Source organism: Zeugodacus cucurbitae, chromosome 4, assembly GCF_028554725.1.
Source record: "Zeugodacus cucurbitae isolate PBARC_wt_2022May chromosome 4, idZeuCucr1.2, whole genome shotgun sequence".
Classification (NCBI taxonomy): Eukaryota; Metazoa; Arthropoda; class Insecta; order Diptera; family Tephritidae; genus Zeugodacus; species Zeugodacus cucurbitae.
The window spans coordinates 63,413,901-63,429,296 of record NC_071669.1 but is presented as its reverse complement, the minus strand read 5'-3'; the positions used below and the strand labels follow the sequence as shown (position 1 = coordinate 63,429,296).

Below are 15,396 nucleotides of genomic sequence, written 5' to 3'. Positions count from 1 at the left end.
TCTTCCTCTACTTTCACCAGCAGATATTGCACCGAACACTTTCAGAGCTGGAGTGCTTTCGTTCATTCGGACAACATGACCCCTAATCAGCGTAGCCGCCGTCTTTTTATTCGCAGAACTATGTCAATGTCGTCGTCGTTCCATCGTCTGCGGTATTTGTCGATGCCAATGTTCAAAGGTCCATAAATCTTCCGCAAAACCTGTATCTCGAAAACTCTCAGTCCGGAAATGATGAGCGACTGGTTGAGTTTGAATTTTACTCGTCGAGAGTGGACTTTACTTTTCAATTGTGTCTAAAGTAGCACCTGTTGACAGGAGTGATCCTGCGCTTCGAGGCTGACATTGTTGGTGCTGTTGATACTGACTCCAAGTTAGACCAAATTATCTACAACTTAAAAGTTATGACAGTCCACAGGTACGTGAGAGCCAAGATGCGAATGTGTTGACTGTTTGTTTGATGACAAAAGATATTTCGTCTTTTCCTCGTTCACCACCAAACCCATTTGCTTAGTTTCTTTATCAAGTCTAAAAAAAGCAGAACTAACGACGCGGTTGTTATGGCCAATAATATCCTTGTCTATTTAGCTCTGCGGCTTTCTTCCAGCATCAGGTTAATGAAATCACACGATAAATAGTGATTTGGTACCGAACGTCTCGGAGAGGTCCTTTCCAATTCTAATTACGCTTCAGGTATTACCTAACGCCAGTTTACATAGCCATATAAGCCTTACAGGGGTACCAAATTCAGACATAGCGGCATAGAGACAGCTCATCTGGGGGATGGGGCCATGTGTAGAAGTGAGGAAAGTTTCTGATTACCATTCACTTGGAAGTGTGAGAAACGAATATTCTCGACATGGTTCAAACAGTTCACGTCTTCCGGTTTTATACCAAGTATCCTCTGGGAGCCGAATCACTCAATGAAAAATCGATTAGAGCCTCGGATAAAACCTCATAAATAGGTTCCATAAAAAATATACAAAACTATGTCAAAATAGAAAAATAAATTAATTTTAGGATTACATATGTATGGGATATACTCCTGTTACTTTTTTTGGCAATATCATTTTATCTAGCTCAAATATTTCTTCTATAAGTCTACCTTGGCATATCTAATGAGCAAATTGAGGCAGCTAACTTGATCCTTCAAGACAACACACGGATTTTCGTTTTAAATACACATATTCCCCATCTAATTGGTGTAGACAGTTAAGCGTAAACCCATAGAGAATTGCAGACGCATTTGGATGATGAATGAAACGAATACATTGCCGAGGTTTCTCAAGTAAGTACCGCTGAAATCGTTAAAGAAGCGCTGATTTTTAAATCGCTTCCTTTTTTGCAGTGATGTTTCCTTTATACAAGGTATATATATGTTTATATGTATTTGTGTATTTAAGGATACCTTCATGTAACACATTTGTTTGTACGAAGTGGTACACGCCGAGTGTAACTTTAGCATGGCTTATATTGCTTATTTATTCAAATATGTTAATGACGGAAATTATAATTTATGCTGAGCATTGTAATGATTGCGCTGACTAATACAACAAGAACAACAGCAATAAAAACAGCAAAAATGGGTAGGCAACAAGCAAACAGCAACAACAAAAGCAAAAAACAACAACAAAAGTTAAAAACAACAACAACAAGTGTAAAAAACAAACAATAGACCAAAGCGCTGTTAATATTAAGCAGGCGTTGAAGCAATAATAACAAGCATTACAGCAGCAATTTGAAGCTTAAACATTAAGTCAAAAGGCAAATCGTAAAAGGCGAAAGCGACTGCCGCGCGCATAGAAGATAAAGCGAATTGAAACTTCGCCAAATACAAGTTACAACAACGGTGGAAGCGAAGATAAAAGTAAAGAAGAAGAACGAGAAGAAGACGAGTAGGCAGCGGCCAAATGCTTTGGACGCAGCTGGAGTCAGCGCGTAAGACAATAAACATGAAAACGCGAAAGCATAAAAATTCAAATTTAATTTCCAAAAATCGCGACACGCAGATTTGCGCCACTGATGCACGTGCAAAGAGCGAAAAATGCGCAAAAAACAAACACACACACGAACACAAACGAAATGAAGATAAACGCACACACGCAGCGCTGCGTCACCGTGGCTAAATAAGTGTAATAATAAAAGTGCTACAAAGAGATAAAACAAACTGACAGGCGGGAGGACACCTTGGCAGCAGCAGCAGCCGTTAAAAACAAACAGCCAACAACAACAAGGAGGACAACAACGAGAACGTTATACGTCAGCGCTGAAACTAAATTCAACTGGCAGAAGTTTAAATTATGTTGCAACAGCAACAACAGCAACAATAACAACAACGGCCACAAACATGCAAATTTCCAAGCTCGCCTCGTCGCACCGACAGAGATAAGAAACTTAAATGGTTTTCGCTGCCAACGAGAAAGCACAAAGGAATAAAACAAAAATAACACAAAAAAAATTCTACCGACTGTCAAAATAACGCATAATACTTGTACTTAACAACAACAATAAAAACAACAACAACGCGTCAAGTAGTTGTAGCACAACTTTTGATGTTAGAGGTGTCTCTAAAGTCGAGTCGAGTCTTTGGGTATACACCGAGCTAAAGCTACGGCTGATTATCGCTTAGACATGCTTACAATTATATATAGTAAATATATATATAATATATATATATATATTTGTAGATATATAATACCCAAATCCAAACGCCTGCACCACATTCCATTTTATGTGCCGCCGGTAACATTTTTCGGTGTCCTTGTCCCTTTTTTGTCGCCTTTGTGTGCGTATTTTAATTCGAAACTTTTTTCTTTTTTTTCTTTTTTTTCTTGTGGACTTAGCTGGGTTGTGCTAAATTTTTATCTTGTCACTGTCCGGTTCATAAACGCTATGAATAAAGGCGTCGTGCAAAATTGTCTCCTGTGTGCCGAGGTGTTGGCGCTTAGGTATGTTCTTGAATACTGTGTACATATGTACATATATACACCATAAAATGTAGCTGACCTATTTATGGTCGCACAGGTGGCTAGACATTTGCGAGTGCAAGTGTATTTTTTGGTACAAGATTATGTAATATATGAGTCTCGTAAGCACTAAATATTAACAGAGCGCTGTGACCTTAAGAAAAGTGACTTAGTAGATTTACACAGATCACAGAGATATTGTTAACGAGTATTTGGGTAGTTATTTGCAGGATAGAGCACTCTTTTTTTAAATTGAAATCAGCTTGTAGGCAGTTTTTGAAGAGATATGGGCAGCTCTAAGCGGTGTTTATGACGAAAAAAGTGTCAGTGACTCGACAAATTACTGGTATCTAACAGAGTTGAGTCTGAACTAAATTTGGATTCAGTTTAAAAAGTCTGAATTACATGCAGAAATAAATTTATATGATGCCAAGTGTAGGACTTCGATAAATAATATTTTACATTGCACCTAAATGTAGGCAACATATATTTAATAGCATTTATTAATTTTAAACAATTATTTTTAATTTGTATGAAGCCTTTATGCATTTTAAATTTGAAAAATATATAAAAATATATGATATTAGACATCCGAATTCTGCAAATAATAGCTTTTTATACATACAGTACTCCTAAATGTAGGCAAAGTGTATTTAATTCAACATTTTATATATAAAATATAAAAAATGTTGCCTACATTTAGGCGTACATTTTCAACTTCAATATAAATTTCAAAATAAAATAGTTTTTTATTAAAGAAAATATTATTTTTATTTATAATTATTTGTTATTTTTTGCCTCACTGTGTTTATTTAACACACTAAGTCCGAAAAAACTCTAGAAAACTATCAATTAACCTATTCATTTACTATTCACAATTTCTAAAATCTAAAACAAATAACTTTAACTATTTTATAAAACGCGTTTTGCGGATTCATTTTTCCCAGAATAAATAACAGTTTAAATACTCTGCTATTATATATTTACTCAGCTATGTACACATGCAGTTTTACGCACAAAAAGGCATTAGCTTTAAAATGGATTTGCTGAAAGTTTTTAATGAATGCCAATTGTAGATAAAAAGTTTTAAAAGCATAAGCCTATGCTCTAACACACATTAGACGAGCCAAACATGCAGACAAACCAAAAAAAAAAAAAAAATGTGATATCAGTTATCTGGCATAAATAAGCAGAACAACACTAAATGGGTTAAAGGTGCTGCAAAGTTTGGTAAATAGAATCATTTTTGGAAATTTTTGTATGTATATGTATGTGTGTAAATGGAAAATTTCATAGATTTGTATAAATTTTGGAGAATTTTGCGCAAAATTTCATTCAGTTATAAATTGTTCTGACTTACATGCAGCACATTTGATAATTATTTGCATAATTTGTTAGTGTATTTGCAACTTATTTTGCTTGTATTTAAGCTTGTGTATTGTACACTGCCTGGAATTTATTAAGCCAGCTTACTGAAAAGTACATTTCGTAAGTCTTAAGCTGCAGCAAATTTTGGACTAAGTCAGTCATGTTAGTATGAAGGTAAAAATATACAATTATAAATGTACTTCTTTGTTTATTGCGAAGATTTTTAGATATTAAGGGGTTATATACAGTTAGAATTTTCAAAAAATCGATTGTTTTTTTATTTCATTTTCTTAATTTACATATATTTAAGAATACACACAGAAAATTTCATATACGGTGAATATTTTCAAAGTTACAAGCAAATGAAAAATTTGAAAAGGCGTTTCAGAGTGCTTGGAAGTACAAGGTCCAAACTTTAAACGCGTTTTTCTCAAAATGGTGTTTTCAAAGTCGGTGACCAACATTACTCGAAAACGGCCAGACCGATTAGTCTCAAATCTTAACACGACCTTCTTAAATAAATTTTTTAGTAATTAATCGAAGATTTTTTCTCTCCGATAAATATTTTTTTTTTATAAACAATTTAAGGCCGAAATTTCGGTGAAAAATCGATTTTTTTTTTTTGAGAAACCGCCATTTTGTCAAAAAAATTTATTTTGCTACTTCCTTCGATTAATTACTAGATTTAACATTATTTTAACGAAATCTGTTTGGTTTTTTAATTTCGGATGATCTAGTTCTTTTTTGAGAGGATCTCCTGAAGATCAGCTGTAGCTCTTTTTCAAATAAATATTTTTACTAGTACTAAGTCTTAAAATACAGTTAAAAGATACCATAATATGTGTATAAATTTTTGGATCAATAAATTAAAAAGTTTTCTCAGAAAAAATTCTGGAAAATTCACTTTTTTCGGCCGTCTAACTGTATATAACCCCTTAAGGGGTTACATGGGTTTTGTAGCGTTAAAAATGGCCTATTTAATTCAAACTTTTTTCTGTCTTATAGATACATATTTAAAGAATAATTTCTGAAAATTAATAAAAAAGTTAAACTCCTCCATTGCGACGTCATTTCCGTTGACCTCTCGGAAAAAAGGTGCGTCCGCGTTGTCAGCATAACTCCTGACAGGATCATCCAAATAGAAAAAAAACAAAAATGAGTGTTTTAGGTAAGACCATAATCTCGTGCTTGAACGAAGGAAAGATAAAAAAGTGAAAATTGGAATTTTGGCGGACATTTTTCCAAAAAAGTAAAAATTTCGGTCAAATTTGCTGGACATTTTGTTTTTTAAAATAGTTGTAGTTAAACAAAGTAAAATCCTTCGTTCAAGGATCGGCTTGAAAATTAGGACAATATACTTGAGATGTTGTGGAAATTAATAAGCCAAAAACAAATAATCCATTTTTTGAATCCACGAAACCCATGTAACCCTTAATTATATAACTAACATTTACTTTTAGGAAAAGAACTTTGGACTGATACTGCGAATATTTTAGCCAACGACTAAAATATTAGTAAGCTTAAAGGACATTCAAAATTATCAAAAAAAATTCTAAATTAAAATTTTGAAACAGGTGGCAACGTTAAATATTGTCTTTCTAAAAAAAACTTTAAAGCTTCCTAGGTTTCTTAATTTAATATTAGTATTGCATTAATTAGTACATATTATAAATTTTATTGTTCCAAAATTTTTAACAGGTGGCAACTATCAAATTTTATGATATAATTAATTTTTTTATCAAGGATATATATCTTTCTCAAAACCTCTTGAAAATATTACATTTTAAAGTTATTGAATCAGTGCAATTGAATAAGTAATTTTATACAGCTGGTAGCGCTCTTTCGACTTTATAAAAACGTCCAAACAGGTGATAACGCTTTCTCAAAGCAATATTTAATTATTTTCTAACAATATAATACTATTTAATTCATTTAGTCAGTGTAATTGGGTATAACATTTCAAACAGGTAATTTCTCCTTCCTTTCTAAAAAAAAATATTTTAATTTTGAAATGATAAATAAAATGTTCCCCTTATGAGTTTACCCCACACATTTCGGGGGAAAAAATAAATTTCCCATAAATTAATATCCCAAAAAGCATTAATTTTTCCATTCACTTAGGCACGCATCAAGCAAAAATATCATGCCATTACATACATACATTGCATGCGATCCATTCCATTCCATTTATATTTGCAAAGTAATTAAAATCACCAGCCGATTTACAATAATAAAACACCAGCAATCACGTTTAACATTTCACAGAGCAGCAATTTGTAAATGCATCTCTGACCCGAACAAACAAACAATAGCGTAATGCAATGGAGCGTTAAATTGCGTAGCAGCGATTTATTGTTTCACTTTCATTCACAAAACTATTAAATAAATATCGGAGCGCACAAGTGATTTTTTCTTTAGAAATGCGCTCGGGTCTTTTTTCATTCTTTATATGAATTTTTTTAAGTTTCACTTTTCAATTTCAATACTTTATAAAGGCAGAGGTAGAGAAGTGAAATAAATGTGCGAAATTCAATACATTAATGATGGAGCGTGCGTACATTTCACTGCGTTTGTGGTTTCTCTTGTCTTTCTTTGAAATGTGTTAAGCTTTTAACGAAATTTCCGCTGAATTCAAACCGACATTTAACTTTAGTGGTGAATATGGCTATTATGAGGTAATAGGTATAATATGTTTAAAAAAACATTAGGGTTAATTATAAATAATATTTTTACTGTGCAAAGACACGAGCTATTTATGTATGTGCTCGATAGGTGATGATAAAGCATTAAATAATTAAAACACTACTGATTGTAAGGTCATATTATGATATGATTATGTTAAGTTTTTTTTTGTTTATTGCGTTAAGTTATGTTATGTTATGTTTAAGCTTGATCTTTATTCAATGCTTTATCAAAAGTGTTACAGTGATCGGATTTAGTTCGAATATGCGCCGTTTCGTTCGATAATCTGTTTCCATCTAGACGGCAATTTCATAATAGCCCTCTCGTAGAAGCCCCCCTCCATATTTGCAAAGAACTTTACACCACCAAGGGCGTTCGCCATGGACAGGAACAGGTGGTAATCACTTGACGCTTTGTCTGGGCTATATGATGGATGCGATAAAACCTCCCATCCGAGCTCACGTAGCTTCTGACGAGTCATCAACAAAGTGTGTGATCTGGAGTTGTCCTGGTTGAACACTACACCCTTCCTGTTGACCAATTCTGGATGCTTCCGGTCGATCGCCTGCTTCAAGCGGTCCAGTTGTTCGCAGTAGATGTTAGAATTAATCATCTGGCCATATGGGAGCAGCTCATAGTGGATGATTCCCTTCCAATCCCACCAAACATACAGCAAAACCTTGCTGGCCGTCAATCCCGGCTTGGCCACTGTTTGGGACGATTCACCGACCTTCGACCACGACCTCTTCCGCTTGATATTGTCGCATGTGATCCATTTTTCGTCGCCAGTCACCATCCACTTCAAAAATGGGTCGAGTTCGTTCTGTTTCAGCAGCATATCGTAGGCGTTGATTCGGTCCAGAAGGGTTTTTTGTGTCAATCATGCGGCACCCAAACATAAAGCTTTTTTGAGTATTCAGCCTTCTGCAGGTGGTGACTTACTCCCTCTCCTAGGCGATGTCACGAGATGTCACATGCCGGTCTAACTCGATGTTTTCTATGATTTGATCGGTATGCATCGTCACAGGTCTTCCGCCGGCTGACTTATCCATGCTGCCGTTGTTACCCGCACTGAACCGTCGAAACCATTCCTCCGCAGTTCGAAGTGATAGAGTACCATCTCCCAGAACAGCACTAATCTCACGGAACATTTCTCTAATGGATTTGTCTTTAACGAAAGAAAACTTTAAAACTCCATGAACTCCATGTCTACACGTCTATAACTGTTGAACGCAATAGCCAAACTAATCATGCATAGCGTTGTTTTGTAGGTTATGTCAAGACCTTTCAAAGATTTATAGTATTGCTCTGTAGCGCTTCGGTATCGGTTCATCAAACTTTCGAAAATGTTATTACCAATAAATTGTATTAAACAAAAACTGACTTTTTCAGTAAAGAAATTATTTTATTAGCTTAAGTTTAATGAAGTTTGAGATAAAACTCGAATGCTATTAAAAAAGTGATAATTATCGAAATAATTATAGTCGATTATTAAAAATCGATGAAAATTTTTCATCGTTAGTTAACTTCCGTCTCTTGTCATCAGCTTAATTCATACTTTGCGAATTCGATAATTTTTTACCAATTAGTGATAAATAATGACGGTCCAAAGAGGCATAGAAAACTACACAAAATTTAATGAAAACAGTAAATTTCTTAATTGCAACACTGAACTCTTCCGAATCATATTTTAATATTATTATTTTGCATACTTTCATCTTCAATTCGCATTTCTGCCATTTTCTTCTTCGTCCATCCTCTTTATTATTAAAGTTCAAAGAAATCTTGAAAATTTGCAGAAATGCAAAGTAATTCTTCATCTCCTTTGCGTACTGTTTATGCATATTTCTTTATTTTCATCTCAATTTATACTTTTCTACCTTTGTAAATACTTGTCTTGTCTGCGAAATAATTAGAGGTGAGCGCTACAAATTAGTAGCAGCAAAGCTAACCGACTTATTAAAGGATTTCTTAGTCTCATGGTTTTGTCTACTCGCTGCTTTGAGCTTCATCATTCTATGTCAAACGCAAGTCTCATTATCTACCAATTAATCTAATTTATTTTTTGTTTTTGTTTTTTATTTATGATTATGACATACCTAAAACTCACCACTTGTCTGGAGCGTAATGTTTTTTACTTAATTATTTATGCTCATATTTTCATAAAATTGCTTTTGCAAAAAATTATTTTATTTTTCCTATGAGTTGCGTAATTCAACGGCATCTGCGTTTACTCTGCTCACGTTTTCATTGCATCAATTAGACATAAAACATAAAGCCTACTTAGGTATACGTAAATATTTGTAATCTCTCAAAGTACCGCAACAGACTGAAAGCAAAGAAAGTATAGTTTTTTCATTTTTATTTTTCAATAGAAAAAATCTTGTTTTTATATTCCAAGTAATGGCAATGACAACATTAATTAATAAGCTTTGTCGCTTTTAACTGTCATTGTCGTGTCAGAAGCATGAATGTCATAAACAGCTGCACTTAACGTAATGCAGAGTACCCGGATATCATATTTTTTAGAAAAATAATTTGCTGATTTTTTTATTTTTTTCATTTTAATATAAATTTTATGCAAACGAAATAGAGTGGATATGAAATAATTAATAATTCACGAAAATTAAAATATGAAGGACTGCATAACAAATCTGATTCATAACCATATCCGATTTCTACAAATTTCCTACGAAATTATTTTTTTATATAAGTTGTTATTTATTGTTTCATGAGGGGTATGGAACTCCATTAAATTGGATTTAATCTTAACTGAAATTTACAGTCTCTTAAGTTGTTAGTGAAGTTAATGTTATGCAAAGCTAAATTAAGTTAAGTTATGATCTACTTATACGATAGAAAGGATATTGAGCGAGGTGAGTGTTATTTGTATCCTATCTTATATTTTATATTAAGTTATGTTACGTTAAGTTATGTTAAGTTAAGTTGTGTTATGCTAAGTTTTGTTATGTTACGTTACGTTAAGTTATGTTAAGTTAAGTTTCACATATTAAATTCATTAAAATTAAGTATAAGTAAAAACAGAAATTTTCGGTTCATCTGTCATTACAATTACCAAAAAATTCAAATCCTTGAGGGTCAATATCATTAATCACCAAACACTAAATTATTTCATGCAGACTCTGCTTACTTACTGACCGTCTCGTCTGTCACATAACACATTCATTATGTTACTTTCGTTAATAAAATTATCTGTTTATCTGCCTGCTAGGCAGGTAACATCTTGATGTGCTTAATTAAAATTTCTTCAGCTCCTTTTAAAATTCATTTCCTAATCTACAGTATTTGATCCCTTTTCAGCTCACTCTTTTTCGCTTTCTCGTTTTCTTAAGGCGCATTTACACAATTTTTTTTTGCAACACTCAACAGCATTGGAGACACGTAATTTTGAGTTTGGTTGCAAATGTGTGCGTGTATGTGCTGTCTGAACTCTTAATTTGTGGCATTACCTGGTATGATGTTTATCCGGTTTGCTCTTCATCAAAGCTTTCACTGAAGTGATTTATAACATAAAGGGTGATTTTTTAAGAGCTTGATAACTTTTTAAAAAAAAAAAACGCATAAAATTTGCAAAATCTCATCGGTTCTTTATTTGAAACGTTAGATTGGTTCATGACATTTACTTTTTGAAGATAATTTCATTTAAATGTTGACCGCGGCTGCGTCTTAGGTGGTCCATTCGGAAAGTCCAATTTTGGGCAACTTTTTCGAGCATTTCGGCCGGAATAGCCCGAATTTCTTCGGAAATGTTGTCTTCCAAAGCTGGAATAGTTGCTGGCTTATTTCTGTAGACTTTAGACTTGACGTAGCCCCACAAAAAATAGTCTAAAGGCGTTAAATCGCATGATCTTGGTGGCCAACTTACGGGTCCATTTCTTGAGATGAATTGTTCTCCGAAGTTTTCCCTCAAAATGGCCATAGAATCGCGAGCTGTGTGGCATGTAGCGCCATCTTGTTGAAACCACATGTCAACCAAGTTCAGTTCTTCCATTTTTGGCAACAAAAAGTTTGTTAGCATCGAACGATAGCGATCGCCATTCACCGTAACGTTGCGTCCAACAGCATCTTTGAAAAAATACGGTCCAATGATTCCACCAGCGTACAAACCACACCAAACAGTGCATTTTTCGGGAGGCATGGGCAGTTCTTGAACGGCTTCTGGTTGCTCTTCACCCCAAATGCGGCAATTTTGCTTATTTACGTAGCCATTCAACCAGAAATGAGCCTCATCGCTGAACAAAATTTGTCGATAAACACATTTCGAACCGAACACTGATTTTGGTAATAAAATTCAATGATTTGCAAGCGTTGCTCGTTAGTAAGTCTATTCATGATGAAATGTCAAAGCATACTGAGCATCTTTCTCTTTGACACCATGTCTGAAATCCCACGTGATCTGTCAAATACTAATGCATGAAAATCCTAACCTCAAAAAAATCACCCGTTATTTGCTTTTTGTTTGGATAATGATGCGGAAAGCTGCTGAGGTAAAAGAGTATGTTGTCTACCGTTTTAATATTGGTATGAGTAAATGATGAACACAATCTTTGTAATTTTATCGGCGAATGTGTAGCAGTAAAAATTTTATAAGAAAAAAGTTGTTAAAAAATTTTTATTTGCTTTAAGCAGAACTTCAGGGAAAATGGAAAAAAAAATATTTGAATATATTTGCAATTTTTTTTAAATATGAAATTGAACCTTAATTATGATATATAAGCCTCCAAAGTGTTTTTTGATGATCAAGACATTTTTCAGAATTTTATTAATGTTATGGAAAATAGTCATTAATGAAGAATAATGTTCCACGAGAGTAAAAATTAAAAAAATTTAAAATTTTTGTAAATTCGAAATATTTTAAATTTAATTATTATTTTGAATTTAAAATTTAATTATTATTTTGAATAAAAATACCAAAAATTTAAATGTTGTTTTACAAAATTTTCAAAAATAAAAATTAAAAATAAAAAATTGAAAAGCAAAAATTTAGAGATTTATTTTGAATGTAATTTTTATTATAAAGTAGTATTATCCGATTTTCAAAAAATTTTTTTTTTAGTTTCAGCTGCAAACTGCACTACCCCAACTGACTTCCATTTCGACTTCAGTATTTTTTGTCTCAACCACTTAAACTCAGTCATTGTAGTTAAAAATTTAGTGTGTAAATTGCAATTTAGCCCTAAAGTATGCCACACGCTCTGTTTTGTCCCTTTTTGCACTACAAATAACACTACTTTTTAGCAGACTTTCAGGCGCGCGCGTACAGCAAACAAACAACCCACTTTTAACCCCACAGATGTAATTGTATAAACGAAACGCAACGGTAAAAGCCCACTACAGCATGCGAGTGCGACTGTATTGCTTTTGTTGCTTTCTAACACACAACACAACACTTTTGCTGGCACTTTTCGCTGCCAAACAACCAGACACACATACACTCACTTGTGTATATATATATTTTTAAGTATGGGAGTGTGTGTGTGAGTTGTTTTAGAAATTTACAAAAGCGCACAGCGCTTAGGCGTCAGTCGCGGCAGTCGCGGAGCATTAGCAGACTGTGTGCTTGCGCCTAAAATCACTGCAGTGTGAAAACAAACGCACACACATACACTTACACACACAAAGGCGCGCTTTTATCCACAACATCAAACTCAAAACAAATAATTGGCAGGCCATTCCGCATACGCAGTGGGCGCCAAAAGAATGCAAAAAAAACATGGCTAACACGCTTGCCTAGTTTTTCTAAATGTATTTGCATTTGTTGTTTCTTGTTATTTTTGTTGTTGTACTCACCTTCTGCTCCCAAATTGCAACTCCACGTCGTTTGCTTTGTTGCGTCCGCGTATATGTTAGTTTTTGTTGCACGAACGCATTGTTGTTGTTGTGTTTTCTATGCGCGCCACTTTTTGCCGTTACATTTTACTCACTTTACTTGGCTTTTTCTGCACTATTCACACACAGACACACACACGGAGCCGAACAACGTTAAAAACACGTGAAAACTTTCAACTTTCAACGACCGGCAACAGCTGCCGCCACCGCTGCTGCTGCTTCAGCGTCAACGATTTGAACTCTTACTTCTAATGCTTGACGCCAAAGAAATGCTATTGCATTTGTTGTTTTTGTTTTTGTTATTTTTATTGTTGTTTTTGTTCTTATTATTGTTGTTATTGCTCTTTGCCACAACTTCTGCCACAGTGGCTGCCACTACCGCGCACCGCAGCACACACTTTTGCTAATTAAATTGGCACAAAAACTCACTGGCCGAGAGTGTACTGGTGAAGCTGCCGCTGAGGTTTAACGCACCGCAAACGCACAAACACACACACGCGAAGACAAATATACATATATGTTTGTATGTATGCCAGCTGGTATGAAAGCGCGAATGTGAAGTGGTTTACTTCCGTTCAAACCGGCGTCGACCAACTAAAATATTTTTGTTGTTTTTTTTTAATTTTTGTTTACTTAATTGTTGTTATTATTTCTGTTGTTGTTGTTTTTTGGTATTTTTTATAAATATTTTTTGTTGTTGTTTATATTTAATATTTTTGTTGTTGTTTATATTTAATATTTTTGTTGTTTTTTTGCTATTGTTGTTGTTGCCGTTATTTGTTATTATTGTTGTTGTTGTTTAGCTGACTTATTCACTCAAGCAGCCATTAATATTTCACTTCAAATTATGAGATTTCTTTTTCCACATAATAGACCCAGCGGCATACTCATACATTGACTCCAACGCTTTGTCCTTAATAACACTTAACTGTCTATAAATATATGTGCATATGTATATACGCTAGTTTTAATAATTCTAAGCCGCTTTGTAAACACTTCACATAAATGAAGAAGTCTGCTTAATTCCGGGTTTTGCTTCACATTTTATGCTTTTATGCTTCTCTCTACTACTTTCTTTGCCTTCTTTCTTGAAATCTGCACTTCAATTTCTTTACCGAAAATACAAGCGCTTAACACGCTTTGTGACTTTTGTTTTTGCTTTACACTTTAACGGACACGTTTTCTGTTTGCTTTAGCATTTTCACGTTCACACCCTTGGCAAAATCTCAAATAATTTTGTTGTTATTGATTGTGTGAACTAATGCCGACGCTATACACAAACACAGGCACACACACAAACTCGGTAGCCAGCAGCCTTAAGCTTTCGCTTGTATTTAACCGTTTTACAGCTGCTCGCCTTGAGCAGTCAACAGTGAGGGATGTGTGTAGCGGGGAGACCCGCAAAAAAATGCGCACACGAAAATTCCCAAATCGACAATTTCAGGCAACACAAGGATATGCCAGCAATTTGCACACACTTTCACTGTACGCTTTAGCACACGCTTGTTTATTTTATATGCACACACAATTATTTTTTTTTTTTGTATTTACTAAGTGACAGCTGCGCACACTTGCGTTTAATTCGCCTTTATTTTGACTTCCTTAAATTTCGTTTTAATTTAATTCAATTTATCAACTTTAAATGAATTTCCCTTGCAGCCTTTAAGGCGCACAACACAGCATCGCGACGTTGTTGCTCGCCGATATAACATCGCGTACTAGTAATTGCTGTATGCTTTTGCCAGCGCATTGACCGTCTGTACCGTTAGTGCTATTGCTATTGCCACTGCTTAACTGTTCACTGTTTACTGTTGCTGTTGTGTCTCGTTGACGTTGTCGTTGCGTTGTTTGCTTCGCATTGCTCTTCCGAGTTTTGCTTACGAACACTCAGCCAGCGCCTTTTGAACTGACCTGTCACTAGCGTTTGCTGTATTTTGGTCCAAACATTTGTGCCCTTGGCTCCGTAGTGCTCCGCATCCAGTCTCACAGTGTCTTCTTGACTTCGTACAATTTCGTAAGAGGTTCGTGTGTGATAAATAACATGTGACAAAATGTATAACATACCTTTCGGGTGTGCTCTCCGCTAGTTAACAGTAAATGTGATATGTTAGGTTTAAATTGGCTCAGTTGATGAATGAAATATGTTGGCTTTTTATTGCGCAGATGCGCTCTCTTCGTTGCACTGTCTTTACGCTCGCGGTAATTGAGGGAAGTTTTTGCTGCTAGGGTATCACAAGCGTATATGTCTTCAATAATTTCCTTGCAATCAGCTGTTCGAGAGATATACGGCTTCAGTTAACAGTTTTTGTTTATTTGCGAAATTTCTCTTTAGAATATGAGAAGAGAATAAGACATTGTCTTCGCACATACTTAAATGGTTCTCACTGTAGGGATATTTCATAAATAATACTAATAATGGGACATTCAGAAAATATCCCACTAAACTAAAACCCGTTAAAATAATCTTAATATATTTTTGGTGGCAAGAATGTAACGTAGATTCTAAGATCTACATTTTACGACATTTTAAATC

General features: G+C 34.4%; 1 protein-coding gene across 1 annotated transcript in view; it reads right to left on the bottom strand.

Annotated features, from left to right (window-relative positions):
* LOC105211162 (uncharacterized) overlaps window positions 1-14,749 on the bottom strand; it is a 271,702-nt gene extending 256,953 nt beyond the window's left edge. Inside the window, exon 1 of the mRNA XM_029039568.2 lies at window positions 12,825-14,749. The gene's annotated coding sequence lies outside the window, so the exon portion shown is untranslated. The remainder of the gene's footprint in view (window positions 1-12,824) is intronic.
* Window positions 14,750-15,396: the final 647 nt, after the last annotated feature.